This window comes from Cupressus sempervirens, chromosome 7 (genome assembly GCF_028749045.1).
Source record: "Cupressus sempervirens isolate cs-2001-9-10 chromosome 7, ASM2874904v1, whole genome shotgun sequence".
In the NCBI taxonomy this organism is placed as follows: domain Eukaryota; kingdom Viridiplantae; phylum Streptophyta; class Pinopsida; order Cupressales; family Cupressaceae; genus Cupressus; species Cupressus sempervirens.
In genome coordinates, this window is record NC_143124.1 from 821,657,221 (window position 1) to 821,675,627 (window position 18,407).

Consider the following 18,407-nt stretch of genomic DNA (forward strand, 5'->3'; position numbering starts at 1 on the left):
AGAAGAGTGAAAATCCATAACTAGTTGCAATTGGTGGTTTTTTCCAAATTGGGTTTCCATGTTAAATTTTGGTGTCAATTGTGTTCATGCCATTTCTCTTATTTGTATGCAACTAAGTTATGTAATATTCATCACAAATAATATCTTAAAGATTTTCATGTTAAGCAGTTACCAAGTTATTTCAATGTTTACCAAGTTACAAATTTGCTAGTGTAAATCGAGTGAATGTGTGTTTGCTAAGTTACAACAACATACAGTTTAATCAGAGTATTGTTTTGATTTGTATTAACATCATAGGGATTTGAGATTTATTTTAGCAGTAACTAATTTACCCCTCCCCTCTTAGTTACTCCTCATAGATTTCCAACAATTGGTATCAAAGCTTTTGGTGCTTGTAGAAAAGGTCTCAATGACCTAAGCTAAAAATTAGGATATCTTATAGAAGGGAGATTCTAAAGTCGAACAAAGATAACTTCAAGGCATGGAAAGAACTCATGAGGCTACACTTGGAAACCATTGGAGATATAGGGATAAAGATTTTACACAACAAATACAAGGCTTCTGCTAGAACTATGTATGTTGAAGAAATTGTAGAGAAGAAGAGTCATAATATCATGATGAGTGATATTGCTTCACATCTCAATTATGTTGAATTTGATGAAGTCAAAGATTTTGGAACTGCTCATGGAATGTGGATCAAATTGAAGGATATTTATGGAGGAGATGACAATCTAAGGAGAGCTGAAGATGAAATATTTAGAGGAAAGTTTGATCAGATGAAACTATTGCAAAATATGTTGATAGAATCAAAGCCAGTGTCAATGCTATCAAAGCCTTTGGTGGAGTAATTGATGATGTAATAGTGGTAAGAAAGTTACTCAGAACCCTTCTTCCATCTCTATGCAATTAGAGTGTCTACTGTTCAAGAGATGAGATGTAATCCAAATCACTCTATAACTTTAGATGCTCTAGTTGGAAGATTGACAACATTTGAACTAGACAACGATGATAATTATATTCCTAGTTCTAGCAATCTTGAGTTTGTATTTGAAGCTAAGGTATCACTCAAGAATAAAACTAAAAGGTCTAAAAGAAAACAATTTGAGAGTGAAGAGGAAGACGGTTCTGATAGTGATCTTGAATCAATTGAAGCATTGCTTGCACAAAGGTATCCCAAAGGCAAAGGAAAGTATAAAGATAAAATTCCTCTAATTTGTTTCTCTTGTGAAGAAGTTGGATACATTGCTGCAAGGTGCTCAAATAGAGAAGACAAAGATGAAAAGAAGCACAGTAAGTTCAAAGGCAAGAAGAATTTTAAGAACATCAAGGACTACAAAGAAAAAGTTAAGAAATTGTGTTTTATTGCTAAAGATTCAGATAGTAGTGAAGATGATGAAATGGTTCACATTGCTGTAAAAGATGGATCTAATGATGAAGAAGATAAAATGGCACTTATCTTTCATGTTAGCAAAAATGATAGATGGATTATTGATAGTGGCTACTCACATCATATGACTGGTGATAAGATAAAATTTGAATATATGGAACATTATGATGGTGGTAGTGTGACATTTGGAAATGATGAACCTTGTTGCATAAATGGAAAATGTTCTATTTCACTAACCAATGATCTTAGATGTGATAATTCTTACTAGGTTGAAAGGCTAAATCATAATCTATTGAGTGTGGCATAGTTGGATAACACTGGATTCAAGGTAGAATTCATGAATGAGAAGGACAAATTGCTAGATGGAAAAGGAAATCTTGTTCGATTTGGCAAACAAACAAAAGGTAACCTATTCTACCTAGATCTCAGTGAAAGTTCATGTTTTATTGCTCAAGTAGAAGAAAGATGGTTATGGCATAAAAGGTTGTGTCATGTGAAGTTTGATAATCTTGTCAAGATAAGAAAAAATAGAAGAGTAAGAGGCATTCCTAGTTTGAGGAAACTGGATATGGGTCTATGCAAAAATTGTTAAATTGGTAAAATGGGCAAGAAAAGTTTCAGAAGTAAAGACTATCATTCAAAAGAAGTCTTGGAGCTAGTACATATTGACTTATGTGGACCTATCAGAATAGAGAGATATAGTGGAGATAAGTATTTCATTCTATTTATTGATGATTATTCTAGAATGATGACTATAATGTATCTAAAAGAAAAATTTGAAGCTTTTTAAAAGTTTAAGTGGCAATTGGCAAGAGTAGAGAAAGAAACTAGAAAGAAGTTGAAAGTTCTGAGATCAAATAGAGGTGGTGAATTTATTTCCAATGAGTTCAATGATTTCTACATTGAAAAAGGAATTAAGAAACAAGTATTAGCCCTTGGTACACCTTAGCAGAATGGTATAGTTGAAAGAAGGAACATATCCATCATGGATTGTGCAAGAACCTTGATGATAGAAAAGAGTGTTGCAATGAAAAATTGGAAGGAAGCAATCAGTATTGTAGTGCATACCTTAAACATAGTATAGTTGAAGAAAGACTCAAATCAAACTCTTTATGAAATATGGTATGGATACAAACCCAATGTAAGTTACTTGAAAGCATTTGGTAGAAAATGTTATATCTTGAAGGAATCTAGGAAAGCTAAATTTGATGTCAAAGGTGATGAAGGTATATTCCTAGAATACTCTTGCAGAAGCAAAACATATAAGTGTTTGTATCTATCTACTCATAAGATCATAGAAGTGCACATGTGCAAATTGATAAATTTGAAGAAAAGAGTGAAGAGGAAAGCAACAAGGAACCTAAGGATTACAGAAAGTTTTTTTTATTATGAACCTAATATAGTAACAAATCTATTTGGAAGTTAGGAGGTTTCACCTCCTGAGTCCCCAAAATCTCCAAAAGCTACCGAGTTGCACCCAGTGCAACTTGAGTCATAGTATGAAGAATCCAAGTCATAGTCTAACACTACCAAGCTAGTGCCTAAGCAAATTGAGTCAGATGGACCTGAATCACAGATAGTGGGACCCAAGCTTAACATAAAAGATCATGAAGAGGTTAATGGAACACATCCTAAATCCAAAGTACATGTGTTAGCAAGATATGTCAGAAATCACCATGGAATTGATTAGATCATTGGAAACAAGTTAGATGGAACAATGACAAGAGACAAATTGAAAAGTATGTTACAAGCCAAAGTTGTTGTTGCACCAAAAGATCGACCTTTTAATGCCCGATATAACCACTAGACCTATAGAACATAGGAAGCATTTAAGCCATGTTATGAATCCCAAAGGGGAACATTGGTGGTTAGTCCAACAAACCCCCCTCAATGTTACTTGAGAAAATTTGAACCTATGACCAAGCTCTGATACCATTTCTTACAAGCTAGAGTTGTTGCTGCACCAAAAGATTGACCATTTAATGCCGGATACAACCACTAGAATTATAGAACATAGGAGGCGATTAAGCCATGTCATAAATCCTGAAGGGCAACATTGGTAGTTAGTCCAACAAGGTACATGTTTGCTTGCTGAATTTGAACCTATAAATATTAAAGATGCTTTTGATAATGAAAGTTGGGTTGAAGCTATGAATGAAGAAATAGAACAGATAGAGAAAAACAAGACTTGGACTCTTTTTCTTAGACCCAAGGATAAAAATGTAATTGGTACAAAGTGGATATTCAAAAATAAGCTAAATGAAGATGGAGAAGTTTCAAGAAACAAAGCAAGGTTAGTTTGTAAAGGTTATTCTCAAGAAGAAGGTACTGATTATGGTGAAACTTTTTCTCCTATTATAAGATTAGAAGGTGTTAAGACTTTACTAGCATATGCCATATATAGAAGATTTAAATTTTATCAAATGGATATAAAATCTGCATTCTTGAATGAAATTCTTGATGAGGAAGTCTACATTGAACAACCTAAAGGTTTTCTAGATCCTAGCAAGAGAGATATGGTCTATAAATTATACAAAGCTTTGTATGGTCTCAAGAAAGCTCCTAGAGCTTGGTATGAAAGACTTCATAACTACTTGATAAAGATTGATTTTTAAGGGAAAAATGATAACAATATTCCATATATCAAAGGAGGACCAGAGAAGAAGATTGTGTTGGCAGAAATATTTGTGGATCATGACACTCTATTTATAGGAAATGATGACTTATGCAAGACATTTTTAGTAGAGATGAGTAAAGAATTTGAGATTTCCATGTTTGGAGAGATAAAATTCTTTGTTGGATTGCAAATCTAGCAAAAGAAAGATGGTATCTATATTACTCAATCCAAGTATATCAAGGAGATATAGAAGAAGTTTGGGATGGAAGATTCAAAACTTGTTGGAATACCTATGTCTACTAGACATAAGCTTTCCAAAAATGATGATTACAAAGAGGTAGATCAAACCACATACAAAGAAATGATTGGAAAATTATAATGTGTAGTGCACACAAGGCCTGGTATTGCATTAGTAGTTGGTATGGTGACAAGATTCTTAGCAAATCCTAAAGAAAATCACATGATGGCAATCAAGAGAATCATGAGATATCTGAAAGGTACTGAAAAATATGGACTATGGTACAAAAAATGAGGCAACTTGGATTTGAAAGCATTTACATATGTTGGTTAGGAAGGAAGTGTTGATGATAGAAAAAGAACAAGTGATGGAGCATTCATTCTTGGTAAAATACTAGTATCTTGGACAAGCAAGAAGAAAAATTGTATTTCTTAGTCCACAAAAGAGGTAGAATATGTGGTAGTAATAGTTAATTGTTCTAATATTGTTTGGTTCGAGCAACTATTGGTAAGTATGAAGATAGAGATCAAGAATCTAGTGGTTATCTTTTGTGATAACTATAGTGCAATTAATATATCAAAGAATCTTATAATGCATACCAAAACCAAGCACATTGCTATAAAATATCATTTTTTGAGAGAATTGGTACAAGATAAAGAGGTAAGATTGGAATATGTGAATACAAAAGAGAAAATTGTAGATATATTCACTAAGCCATTACCTAAGGATGCATTTTTGTATCTAAGAGGTAATTTAGGGGTCATTCCCCTATCTAAAGCTCACTAAATGTAGTTTAGTGGTACATCAACTAGAGCATGTTGAAGATTAGACAATTGATGCAGTATTGACAAAGGCACATTGAAAATGAATTAGTACAAAGGGTACATTGATAATCACTGAATATTGTCTTTGGGATGAGATATCAAAGAGGGAGAGTTTGGCTATCATATCAAAAGAAATTTTGTTTGGCAATGCCAAAGAGGAAGAACTTGGTCTGCTATCAAAGAGGAAGAGTTTGGTATCAGAAGAAGATGTTGTAGGAAGAGTTTTGCTGATAAAGGGAGAAACTAAAGGCAAGGGGAATTCACATTGATAGAGGGAGTTGATTTCTCATGGATGAGAATCAAAATGAAACTAAGGATATGTTCCATACTTTATACTTACTTTGTAAATGTCATTGTATTATGACATGTTGTGTTGTCATCAATGTTGAAGAGGGAGATTGTTGGAAACAATTAATTAATTGTGTATTATCTTTGATGTTACACAAAATGTCATATCATTTCTAGTTAGTGTATGTCAAGTTTAGTTGGGCGATGAATATAGTTTCCTATGTCTACCAAGTATTCCCAAGTTTGACAAGTTCAGACGATAGTGTCTACCAAGTTCACTCGGTCATCAAAAGAAAGTTTGCAAAAGCTGAGTGTTAACTGAAGTGACTCAATTAATGAAGAAAATGTTTGATGGAACTAGTGGTAACTAAGTTCACTTGGTTAACATGTGAAAATCATTTTTAAGTTAGTGTCTACCAAGCATGGTCAACTAATGAAGGATTTTCTTGTTTTGGCATATTAAGTTCAATTGATTTAGTTGTTAGTTCTAGCTGACTGAGAAGTTGAATATTAAGTGTTCTAAGTTGTACTCAAGCCAACTTGACAATGTGTAAAATATAAATATAAGGTCAAGTTGAGGATTGAATGTGTGGGAGTGATTAGAAGATTTGACAATGCTTAGAGAAAGTGAATTAGAAGGATAATAGAATATCTTTGTTGAGCTGCATAGATACATTTGATTAGAAAGGATCAAGTATACAAGTTAGAATTGAGATCTGTAATAAGAAATTTAGTTGCATCAAAAATCAGTTCATCTCATTGTTACTCTCTAACCATTGTATTAGTGATATAAATCTTTTAATCAAGTTGGCTTAACAACTATTTGTAAATCCTCTAACAAGGTGGCATTTGTAATTGATTTGTCTAAAGACCTCTAACAAGGCCACTACTAATAAGGTGATTAAATAATCTAATAGGGTCACACCTAATACCATGCTTTGTAACCTTTAACAGGGTTGCCTCCTAATAGGGCTCACTTTAGAAGAGTGAAAATTAGTAACTAGTTGCAATTGGTGGTTTTTTCCAAATTGGGTTTCCATGTTAAATCTTGTTGTCAATTGTGTTCATGCTATTTCTCTTATCTATATGCAACTAAGTTAAGTAAGATTCATCACAGATAATATCTTAATCATTTTCATGTTAAGCAGTTACTAATTTATTTCAGTATTTACCGAGTTACAACATTTGCTAGTGTAAAATGATTGCATGTGTGTTTACTGAGTTACAGTAGAGTACAGTTTAATCAAAGTATTATTTTGATTTGTATTGACATCTAAGGGATCTAGGATTTATTTTAGTAGTAACTAATTCACCCCTCCCCTCTTAGTTACTCCTCTTATATTTCCAACATATAGTACTATGCACATACAACCAGTATGAAGTGAATTTAATTAAAATTAATTAAAGATAGATTCTTTTTCATATTACTAGATTGAAGTGCATAACATATAATAACCCTAAAGTATTGATTTATATATATTTTATTTTGGTAATGGGAAAATTGATAGGTGGATTAAAGACTAGTATTATCCAATTTGGATATTGATTCATAGAGAGTAAGAAAGAAATATAGATAAAACAAACCATACTAGAGTTCATTGAAAAAATGTGTATGCTACCAAAGTTCAACTATCATATGTAGACAAAACCTTGTCATGGAAACCTAAACTACATTAATCAATATGCATTGAATCATTTGTGATTATTAATATTTAGCTTTTTGCAATTTTGTTTCATTTTCAAATGCTCAGTACACTAATATGAAAACAATGTGGCAAGATAAAATGATTATAATGGTGAATAATAAATATTTCTCAAAAGAGATAAAAATAATCTAGAACATTCTCTACATAATATATGTAGCATGTTATTCTACAAGTATGACCAATATATTATATATTTTTTGCACAAATGTAGCCTCAAAATACAACCAACATTCCCAACCTCCTTAAAATGTTTGATATAGATTATAAGAGGCACCAAGTTTGAAACTCTAATGCATAGCACTATAGTATTACTAATCCATGCTTCAAGAAGAATTTTACCGAAATAGATGCCCTCAAGTAAGAGATGTATCATATATTTATGTATAGAAGTCAAGGGACCTCTATAATCCATGATGATAGTAGGAAGAACTAATTGGATATTTACCATTAGTCCTCCTATTTATTTTAAAATACATACTTTTTGGTTCTTGATGCATGTTGGGACTTGAACTCTAAGGAAGAAAAATAGATTAGGATTTGGGAGAGCATAGGTACTTGGAACCAAATCCTTGAGGTTATAGATTTTGATTTCTACTCAAAACTACACTTTCAATGAGGAATTTTGATTGAGGATTGTGACAAGGTAAGGACTTGGAATAAAAACTATAATATTTTAGGTTCAAGAAAAAATGATGATACCAACCAAATTAAGAAAAAAATAGAGGTAAAAGTACAACATCAACTCTCTAAAAGAAATTATATAGGGAGTTTTCTGAAAGTAACATGAAACCACAATTACAGATGCACACACACACACACACACACACACACACACACACACACACACACACACACATATATATATTATGAGGTGGCTAAATCAGGGTATGCCAATGTTTTCTAAGGTAAACAATAATTACCATTAATAATTTATTAAAGAATCACACAATAGATCGACATCTAATTCCTTATAATAATTATGAATCTTACTTGATCATTAGTTCATTTAATAAATAAGTTAGCGCAACTATACATGTCATTATATGATAACACCAAATATATGTTGAGATCAGATTGAAAAAGGTCATTGTTGAAATTAGATTGAAAGAGGGAGATTGTTGAAGAAGATTATATGTTTCAATCATTGTTTTCTCACTAATGTCAAACTTGCTATTTTCTGGTAAGACATTGGCTTATATGATTTAAATACTATCACTTAGTTGATTGATGAAGAAGATTTGATCAAAAGATGTAACAATAGAACCTAGAGGAAAGGTTGAGTGATGATTATGTAAAGGAGTACATGAATCAATTAAGATAGTGATAACATGATGTATTGATAATTTACTTAAGGTTACAAAGGTTGGTTGCACTAAGAAATTTTAGAATAATAAGTTACCCAAAGTTTGTCTACCAAGCTTGACTAAGTAGATAGTAGGTGCTGAGAAAAGTCAGTGCAAGCTAAGTAGAAGATCATTTGGAGCTGAATAAATGCTTATTATAGTCTATGCCAAGTAAAACAATGGATGCTGAGTAAAGTTTAGTTGATGTTGAGTACCAATAAACTTTAGTTTATGCCAAGTGATTTTACAGAGGACTCTAAGCAACACAGTATATGCCAAGCATCAAAAGCTTGATAATGTTGACCTGTTGCATTATTTAAAAGATCATGGATTCAATGAATCTGAGCCAAAAATTTTATTTTCTTGGATTGTGTGAAGTAGGTGGAAGATAAGATTGATCAGCCGGTGGCATAAAATTCAAGGTAAACCATTTTAGGAAAAATCAAAGAGGATTCTAAGAGAAGTTTCTAGAAGAGATATGGAATGTGGGGTAGATTAATTGTATCCTACCTAATCCATCCTAACCCTAATTTGAACAATGGAGAATGATAGGCAAAAAATCTTAATTTCCTATTTATAGGAATGGTTGGTCATGAAGCAAGGCTGTCATGTGCGAGAATCTAAGGGAGACAAAGAGTCAAGGGTTTTGCTTCATCAAGTGACCTAAGAGAAGAGTCTATAATGGAATGTTAAGCAAGAAGGCTTAAGGATATGAATTCTTGAAGGGTGAACAAGCTATTAGAGCTGCAATGTATGAAGACCAAGCAAAATGGAGGATTAAACAATGATCTATAATCTACAAATGAAGTTGTAATTTGTTATGAGATCAAATTCTTATTTTTACTCTCTAACAATTGTATCAATCTAGGGTAAATCCTTTGAATTAAGGTTGACTTAATAGTAATTTGTAAATCCTTTAACTAGGTGACATTCCAAGTGAATGGTCTAAAGTCCTCTAATAAGGCTCACTCCTAATAGAGTATTGAAATCCTTTATCAGGGTCACATTTAACAATGTGTATTGTAACCTTTAACAGGGTTGGCCTTTCATATGGCATCACTTCAGAAGAGTGAAAAAGGGTAGCATGTTATCAATGGTTTTTCCCAAATTGGTTTTCTACATAAATCATTGTGTCAAGTGTGTTGATTAATCTATTCTGTTTCATGTTTACATTTTACCAAGTTGATTTGACAATAGCCTACAAGTTTTGAATGATTGTGTAATCTTATGGATGCATGCATGAGGAATAATTTTTTATGGGTTCAATAAGTTGTGAAAGGTTTTATTTATACATCTAGATATCGTATAACTAATTCACTCACCTCTCAATTATTCTAAAGTATTCCAACAATTGGTATAAGAGCCATCTTCTTAAGAGGACTAGTTTGAAGGTACTAGAAGCATAAAGATCAAGATGTAAATAAGAGAAGTACCCAAGCTCAATAGAGATAACTTTCATGCGTGGAAATTTTTGATGAAGCTACACCTTGGAGGACTTGGAGATCATGCACAATCTACCATTACCACTAAGCATGTTAATCCTGTTGGTGCCCCAAGTGTTGAGGATATGAGAAAGAAGAAAGAACATAACCGATAAATGTTGGAGATTGCCTCTACCCTAAGCTATACTGAATTTGATGATATCAAAGGTCTTGACAATGAAAAGAAAATGTGGGATGCACTAACCACTATCTATGGAGGAGATGCAAATTTTTTAAGAGCCAAAGTTGAAAGTCTCAGAGTTAAGTTTGATGATATGAGAATGGAAGAAGGTGAAAATATTGCTCAATATGTTGCAAGGATAAAAGAAGTTATTAATTGAATAAGAGGAGCTACTAGTAAGATAGATTATGACACTGTGCTAAGTAAATTCTTAAGAACACTACTTCCTATATATGCTATTAGAGTTTCTACAATTGAAGAACTGAGATGTATACCAGGGAATGATATATCACTTGAAGGTCTAGTAGGTAGACTTACTGCTTTTGAGCTATCTAACTTTGATAATTACAAATCTAAAAGTATTGAATATTCTTTCAAAGTTAAGGTATCATTGAAGGAACTTGACGAGAAGAAAAAGAAGAAAAAGAAGTATGTGTCTTCTGATAGTGATATATATGAGGAGGATGTAGAACAACTTAAAGCACTACTAGCAAGGAGATTCAACAAAGATAAAGGCAATTTCAAGGTAAATTACGTATCATTTATTTCAATTGCAATGAGGTTAGTCATATTGTTGTTAGATGTCCAGAAAAGAAGAATTACAGAGGTGGTGAAAAATATAAGAACTGAAGAGATGAAGACAACAAGGATTACAGAGACAAAGGCAAAAAGTCATGCTCCATTGTTGAAGAGGAAACAAGAGATGAATTTGATGAACATGATGAAGAAGTGGTGTATGTTGCAATGAAGGGAAAATCTGATCAAGATGAGGCAACTACACTTGTGACTTGTGTGAACAAGAATGATAGATGGATCATTGATAGTGGGTGTTCACATCACATGATTGGAGACAAAAGTAAGTTCATTAAATTAAATTGTTATGATGGAAATAGTGTAAGATTTGGTAATGATGCACCATGCTTGATAAAGGGAAAATCTTGTATCAAACTCAAAAATAAGATTTTATGTGACAATGCTTACTATGTTGAAGGATTTAACTATAATCTTTCGAGTTTGTCATAACTGAATAATTCAAGATGTAAGGTTGAGTTTGAAAACAAGATTGCTAAGATATATGTAATTGATGGGAAATTGATTGGAAATGGTGATCAAACTAGGAGTAATCTATTCTATCTTGATATAGAGGATGCTTATACTTGTCTTATTGTAAAATTTGATGATGTGTGGCTATGACACAAAAGGCTATGTCATGTCAATTTTGATAACCTGGTCAGTATCAGTAACATGAGAAAAAATAGAGGTCTGACTAAGTTGAAGAAGTCTGATAATATAATGTGCAAACAATGTCAATTAGGTAAAATGAAAAAGTCAAGTTTTAAGAGTAAAGCATATATCTCTAAATGGATAATAGATATTTTTCATAGTGACTTGTGTGGTCCAATTGATGTGCAAAGCTACAAAGGAGGTAAGTACATTATGCTGCTTTTTGATGATTATTCTAGAATGATGACATTTATGTTTCTGAAATAGAAATTTGATGTTTTTTAAATGTTTAAGTGGTACTTAGCAAGAGTTGAGAAGGAAATAGGTAAAAGTATGAAGTGTTTGAGATCTGACGGAGGAGGAGAATTCACATAAAAATGAGTTTGAGATGTTCTATAATGACAAAGGAATCAAAAGACAAACATCTACACCTAGAACCCCTCCATAAAATGGAATAGCTGAAAGAAGGAATAGATCTATAAAGGACTATGCTAGAACACTTATGATGGAGAAGAATGTTTCTTTGAAATACTAGAGACAAGCTATAAGTACAAGTGTCTATTCCTTGAATCATGTACAAGTCAAGAAAGGTACTTATTCAACACCCTTTGAACTATGGTATGGATACTTGCCCAACATAAAATATTTTAAGGTATTTGGAAGCAAATGTTACATTCTTAAAGATTTTAGGAATGGTAAACTTGATGCAAAATGTGATGAAGATATATTCCTAGGATACTCCACAAGAAGTAAACCTAATTTAAGTGTTTAAATACTAATGCTAAAAAGGTTGTGGAAAGTGAAAATGTGAATTTTGATGAATATACAAAAGTGTATGAGGCTGAATCTATGAAAGAACTAGAAGAATACAAATCATTTGTATACTTTTATGAAGGTATGCCTATTGAAGAAGATGTTGCAAATCGAGCTACAAATCAACAGTACATTTCAATTACTACCGAGTGACACCCCAGGAATGTTGAGTTGCATTCAGGAACTAAGCTACATTCAGATACTGAGTTATAGAATGAAGTGGGACGACATTCTAATTATGAGATTAGTGTACATGAAAGAGATGTTGAACTAGATGATAGAGATGTATACAGTGACTCTAAATCTGAGAGACAAATTGAAGAAACTAGAGCTAAACCAAGATTGTCCAAATATGTGAAGAGACATCATCCTGCTACACAAATCATTGGAGATATAAATGCTAGACTAATGACAGAAGTATATTGAGAAATGATACATGTTTGCTGAGTATGAAGGAACTCAATTCATTGAGAGATGCTTTAGAAGATGTGGACTGGAGTAAAGCCATGGAAGAAGAGATTTAACAAATTAAGAAAAACTAAACATGGAGTCTAGTTCCTAGACTAGAAGACAAAAATGCGATTAGATTCAAAAATAAGCTAGATGAAAATAGTGAAGTCACAAGAAACAAGAAAACATTAGTTTGCAAGGGATATGCACAATAAGAAGGAATTGGCTATGGAGAGACATTTTCTCCTATTGCTAGGTTGGAAGGAGTACAAACTTTACTTGCTTATTTTTCATACAAAGATTTCAAAGTTTATCAGATGGGTGTTAAATTTGCATTTCTGAATGACATATTAGAGGAAGAAGTTTACATAGAGCAACTAGAACGATTTGTCAATGTTAACAATAAGAACATGGTATGTAGATTACACAAAGCTCTATATGGTTTGAAACAAGAACCAAGAGCATGGTATGAGAGACTTCATAATTATCTTGTGAAGATTGGATTTGAAAAGACTGATGATAACAAAATTTTATACATGAAGACAGAGAAAGAAAAATCTATTTTGTTATGTTAATTTTTTGTTAATGACATCATATTTGGAGGTCAAGATGACTTATGTAAGGATTTTGCAAATCAAATGAAGCAAGAATTTGAAATGTCTATATTTGGAGAAATCAAGTTCTTTGTGGGTTTGCAAGTATATCATATGAAATATGGTATATATATCACTCAATCAAAGTATTTCAAGGAAATATTGAAAACTTTTGGATTGGAGGAATCCAAACTAGTAAGTACACCTATGGTGACAGGACACAAATTGTCAAAGAATGATGATTTAGCTGAGGTGAACCAAATATTGTATAGTTTTATGATTGACAAATTGCAATATGTAGTGCATAGTAGACCAGATATTGCATTATTTGTAGGGATATTTGCAAGATTCTCTACTAATCCCTGAGAGAATCACTTGATGGATGTAAAGAGAATAATGAGATATCTGAAAGGAACACAAGAGTTTGATCTATACTATGAGAAGAATGAGAAATTTGAATTAAGAGCCTACACTGATGCTGATTGGGCTGAAAACATTGATGATAGAAAGAGTAGTAGTGGAGGAGCATTTTTCTTAAGCAAGAGGCTAGTTACATGGACTAGCAATAAACAAAACTACACCTTACAATCTACTACTAAAGTTGAATATGTTGCTACTGCTATAAGTTGTACAAACATTGTATAGATCAAATAGTTACTCAAAGGTATGAAGGAAGAGATGACAAAACCGATGACACTTTGTTGTGATAATACAAGTGCTATCAATATATCAAAGAATCCTATGATGCACACAAAAACTAAGCACATTGCAATCAAGTATCATTACTTAATAGTGTTAGTTCAAGATAAAGAGGTCAAGATGGAATATGTTAACACTAAAGAGAAAATTATTGATATCTTCACAAAAGCATTACCTAAGGATGCTCATGAGTATCTATGAGGTAAAATAGGGGCGATACCCCTATCAAAGGCTATCTAAGTAACAAAAGGAGTGTCTTGCATCAAACAAGCTGATGTTCATATGTTACACATTGATGTAGAGGATCTTACTTTAGGAGCTACCTAAAGTAATCAAAGAGTTGAAACTTCAAATTAGTTACAAGCAAGGTGACAAAGGGAGAAAACTAAAGAGATTGAAGAGGCTTATACCTACATGTTAAGATGACAAGTTTTTGGCAAAAGTCTTTGGAATTTTTGTCAAAGAGGGAGATAATTACTGATCAAGCTAGTATAATTGCTAAGAGATTGACTGACCAAGAGAGATTCACCAATCAGAAGGAGAAAGGAAAGATAATTGGAGAGATTTACTTATCTTAGAGTGAGAAAATTGCTGAAGGAGACAGTATCTGAATAGGAGAAATCATAAAGAGAGAGAAATGAAATCCTAAAGAGGGAGAAATCCTAACATCTACCTAGTGAGAGGAAGATATAGTTGTTAGATTAGGTGAAAAACTAATCTCCCAAAAACACCTGCATGCATAAACTTGTCACATGGATGAAGCAAAGAACAGAGGCAAGGAAAAAATTATGGAGGCCAAAAAGCCAGATCCATCTTATGGACATGCAAAGAGAAATATCTCATATAATCCAATAAGTGAATGAATAAAATACAAAGAGGTGAATCCTTATAAAGGAATCACTAAACCCGAAAAGGGAAACTAAAGCTTGAAAAAGCTAGGGTTGCACAATATAATTAATAAAATATTAATTATATGCACCTAAAAGATAGCTTAAGCAAACTAGAGTAATTTAATTAATAAGTTAGAACAAATAATTACTCTAACACCCCCCCTTAAGTGAAGCTTGGGAGGAAGCTAACCTAGCACAGCTATGAAAGAAGAATTGGGTCTCAGCAACAAGGCTTGATCAGGTACCCAATCACAAAAAAATCTCTATAAAGTGGAGAAATAGAGAAAACCACATGGGAAAAACCCTACTCCAAAAAGAGATTGCAAACAATGTTCCAGAAGAAGGAACAAAGAGATCAGAAGAGAATCATTGAAGCATGAAGAACCACAAAACTCTGTCAAAATGCTGATCTGTAGAACCTCCATGGAAATAGAAGGCACGAACCATCAACCAAAGGAACCTCCATGGAAATAGAAGGAACAAACCATCAACCAAAGAAGCATAGAACAACAATATAACCTCCCCTTAAGGCAGGTGAGGTGACAAGTAGCTGAAAAGATGGGCCAAAAATCTCCTACAACACAAGAGCCAAACACATCGAGAGTGAGGTACAAACACCAATAAAGGCACGTGTCATCGACACTGCATGAGAAAATAGAGAAAGAGGGCCTATAAGTGGCAAACAACTATCCCCCCCATGACACTTTATAAAATAGTGCGAGTACAATGAATCACAATGATGAAAAGGATCCCAAAACTCAAGAGTGGCACTTTATCTCAGTGCGTTGCATAAAGATGCTTACAATGAATATAAAAAATGATCAAAAAAAACATAAGGCTGAAACAACAGAAGGTAAAGCCCAAAACGAAGCAATTGAAGCAACAAAATTGATCTCCGGACTTGAAACAAACAGGATATCCACTAGAATGCTAAAATACAAAAGATTGAATAGGATGTGTTTGGAATAGAATCTGGAACAACAACTAGCATCACTGGAAAGAGCACAGAAAGAGCTTTCCAGCGATATAAAGAAGTCCAAAATCGGAGATCGAAAGCTCAAGATACGCCTCCTGGAGTGCAAAATAGAACATCTGGCTTTGACTACCAAAACAGGCAACCAAACTACATCAAAACCCAAAAACACCTATACTGAAATCTCCGTCTTGAAACCAGCTTTCTGACGCATTTTTTGTATTGAAAAAATACATCCGTATGCTCAAGTTACGGAGAAAAAACTCTAGGGCCTCTAAAAATGCAAAAAATTATTATTTTTTAATTAAAAAAAAACAAAGAACCTCCACCACCACCGCACCGCTGGCGGAGCGGAGGTCGGGTGGTGGTAGGGCGGAGTGGAGGCCGCCATGCGTGGGGCTGTGATGGGAATCGTCGGCGGAGCCGCTGCGGTTTCTTAACCACGGTGGCTTAAAACAGCCGTAAAATCAATTTTTTTTGCAATTTTTTTTGATTATTGCCTCGTACTACGTGCAGGGGGCTGTACGACCCTGTCAGACAAAATTTTTTTGCCTCCTAGACCAACGGTGTCCAAAATGGACAAATTTTATATGGATTCTGACTGCAAACAACCTTCCAGATCTAATGGAAGCATCTGTTTGAGCCCAAAGTGCCCCAAATTTTTTGTTGTTGTCCGTACAACCTTCCACTGCTCTGAAAAATGCAGCTTCTGAAATGCTTCAACAAACCACGAACAGCAAGCAACAAGCTTGCTTTGATACCATGTTAGATTAGGTGAAAAACTAATCTCTTAAGAACACCTACATGCATAAACCTGTCACATGGATGAAGCAAAGAATAGAGGCAAGGAAAAAATTATGGAGGCCAAAAAGCCAGATCCATCTTATGGACATGCAAAGAGAAATATCTCATATAATCCAATAAGTGAATGAATAAAATACAAAGAGGTGAATCCTTATAAAGGAATCACTATACTCAAAAAGGGAAACTAAAGCTTGAAAAAGCTAGGGTTGCACAATATAATTAATAAAATATTAATTATATGCACCTACAAGATAGTTTAAGCAAACTAGAGTAACAGGAAACTTAATTAATTAAATCAAAGTGATTCAATTAATAAGTTAGAACAAATAATTACTCTAACAATAGTAAGAGGGAGTTATAAGAAAGAATTTTGTACCCTATCTAGAAGATGGAAATTGCTAATCGAGGGAGAGATTTCAATACATACAAGATTTTTTTTTATTTTTCTTTTCTTTCTAGTATTTTGTTGGTCTTACTATTTTAACCCAGTTAGTTTGGTTGTACAAGATGTTTGCCATCAATGCCAAAGAGGGAGATTATTGAGATCAAATTAAAAAAGATCATTGTTGAAACTAGAATGAAAGAGGGAGATTGTTGAAGAAGATTGTATGTTTCAATCATTGTTTTGTCACTTATGTTGAACCTACTATTTATTGGTAAGACAACTGCTTATATGATTTAAGTATTATCACTTAGTTAATTGATGAAGAGGATTTGATCAAAAGATGTAACAATAGCACCTAGAGGAAAGGTTGAGTTATGATTATGTAAAGGAGTACAAGAATCAATTAAGATAGTGATAGCATGATGTATTGATAATCTACTTAAGGTTACAAAGGATGGTTGCAATAAGGAAGTTTAGAAGAACAAGTTGCATAAAGTTCATCTGCCATGCTTGACAGAGTGGATAGTAGGTGCCAAGCAAAGTTAGTGCAAGCCAAGTAGAAAATTAGTTGGAGCTGAGTAAATGATTTTTCTAGTGTATGCTAAGTAGAATAGTGGATGTCAAGTAAAGTTTAGTTGATGCCGAGCACTAGTAAACTTTAGTTCATACCAAGTGATTTTACAGAGGATGCCAAGCTGTTGCATTATTTAAAAGATCATGGATTTGATGAATCTAAGCTGACAAGTTTATTTTCTTGGATTGTGCAAACTAGGTGGAAGATAAGATTGATGCGTTGGTGGCACAGAATTCAAGATAAACCATTTTTAGGAAAAATCAAAGAGGATTCTAGGAGAAGTTTCTAGAAGAGATATGGAATGTGGGGTAGATTCATTGTATCCTACCTAATCCATCCTAACCCTAATTTAGATGATGGAGAATGAGCAACAAAGATCTTAATTTCCTATTTATAGGAATGGCTGGTCATGAAGGAAGGTTGTCATGTGCGAGAACCTAAGAGAGACAAGGAGTTAAGGGTTTTGCTTCATCAAGTGACCTAAGAGAAGATTTAGTAATGACATGTTAAGAAATAAGGCTTAAGGATATGAATGCTTAAAGTGTGAAAAAGCTATCAAAGATACAATTTATGAAGGCCAAGGAGAATGGAGGACTAAACAATGCTATGTAATCTACAAATGAAGTTATAAGTTATCAGATCAAAGCCTTATTGTTACTCTCTAACAATTATATCAGTCTAGGGTAAATCCTCTGGGTTAAGGTTGACCTATTTGTAAATCCTTTAACGAGGTGAAATTTCAAGTGAATGGTCTAAAGTCCTCTAACAAGGATAACTCCTAGTAGGGTGATTGAAATCTTTTAACAGGATCACATTTAACAGTGTGTATTGTAACCTTTAATAGGGTTGGCCTTTCATAGGGAATCAGATCAAAAGAGTGAAAAAGGGTAGCATTTTACTGGTGGTTTTTCCCAAATTGAGTTTCCATATAAATCAT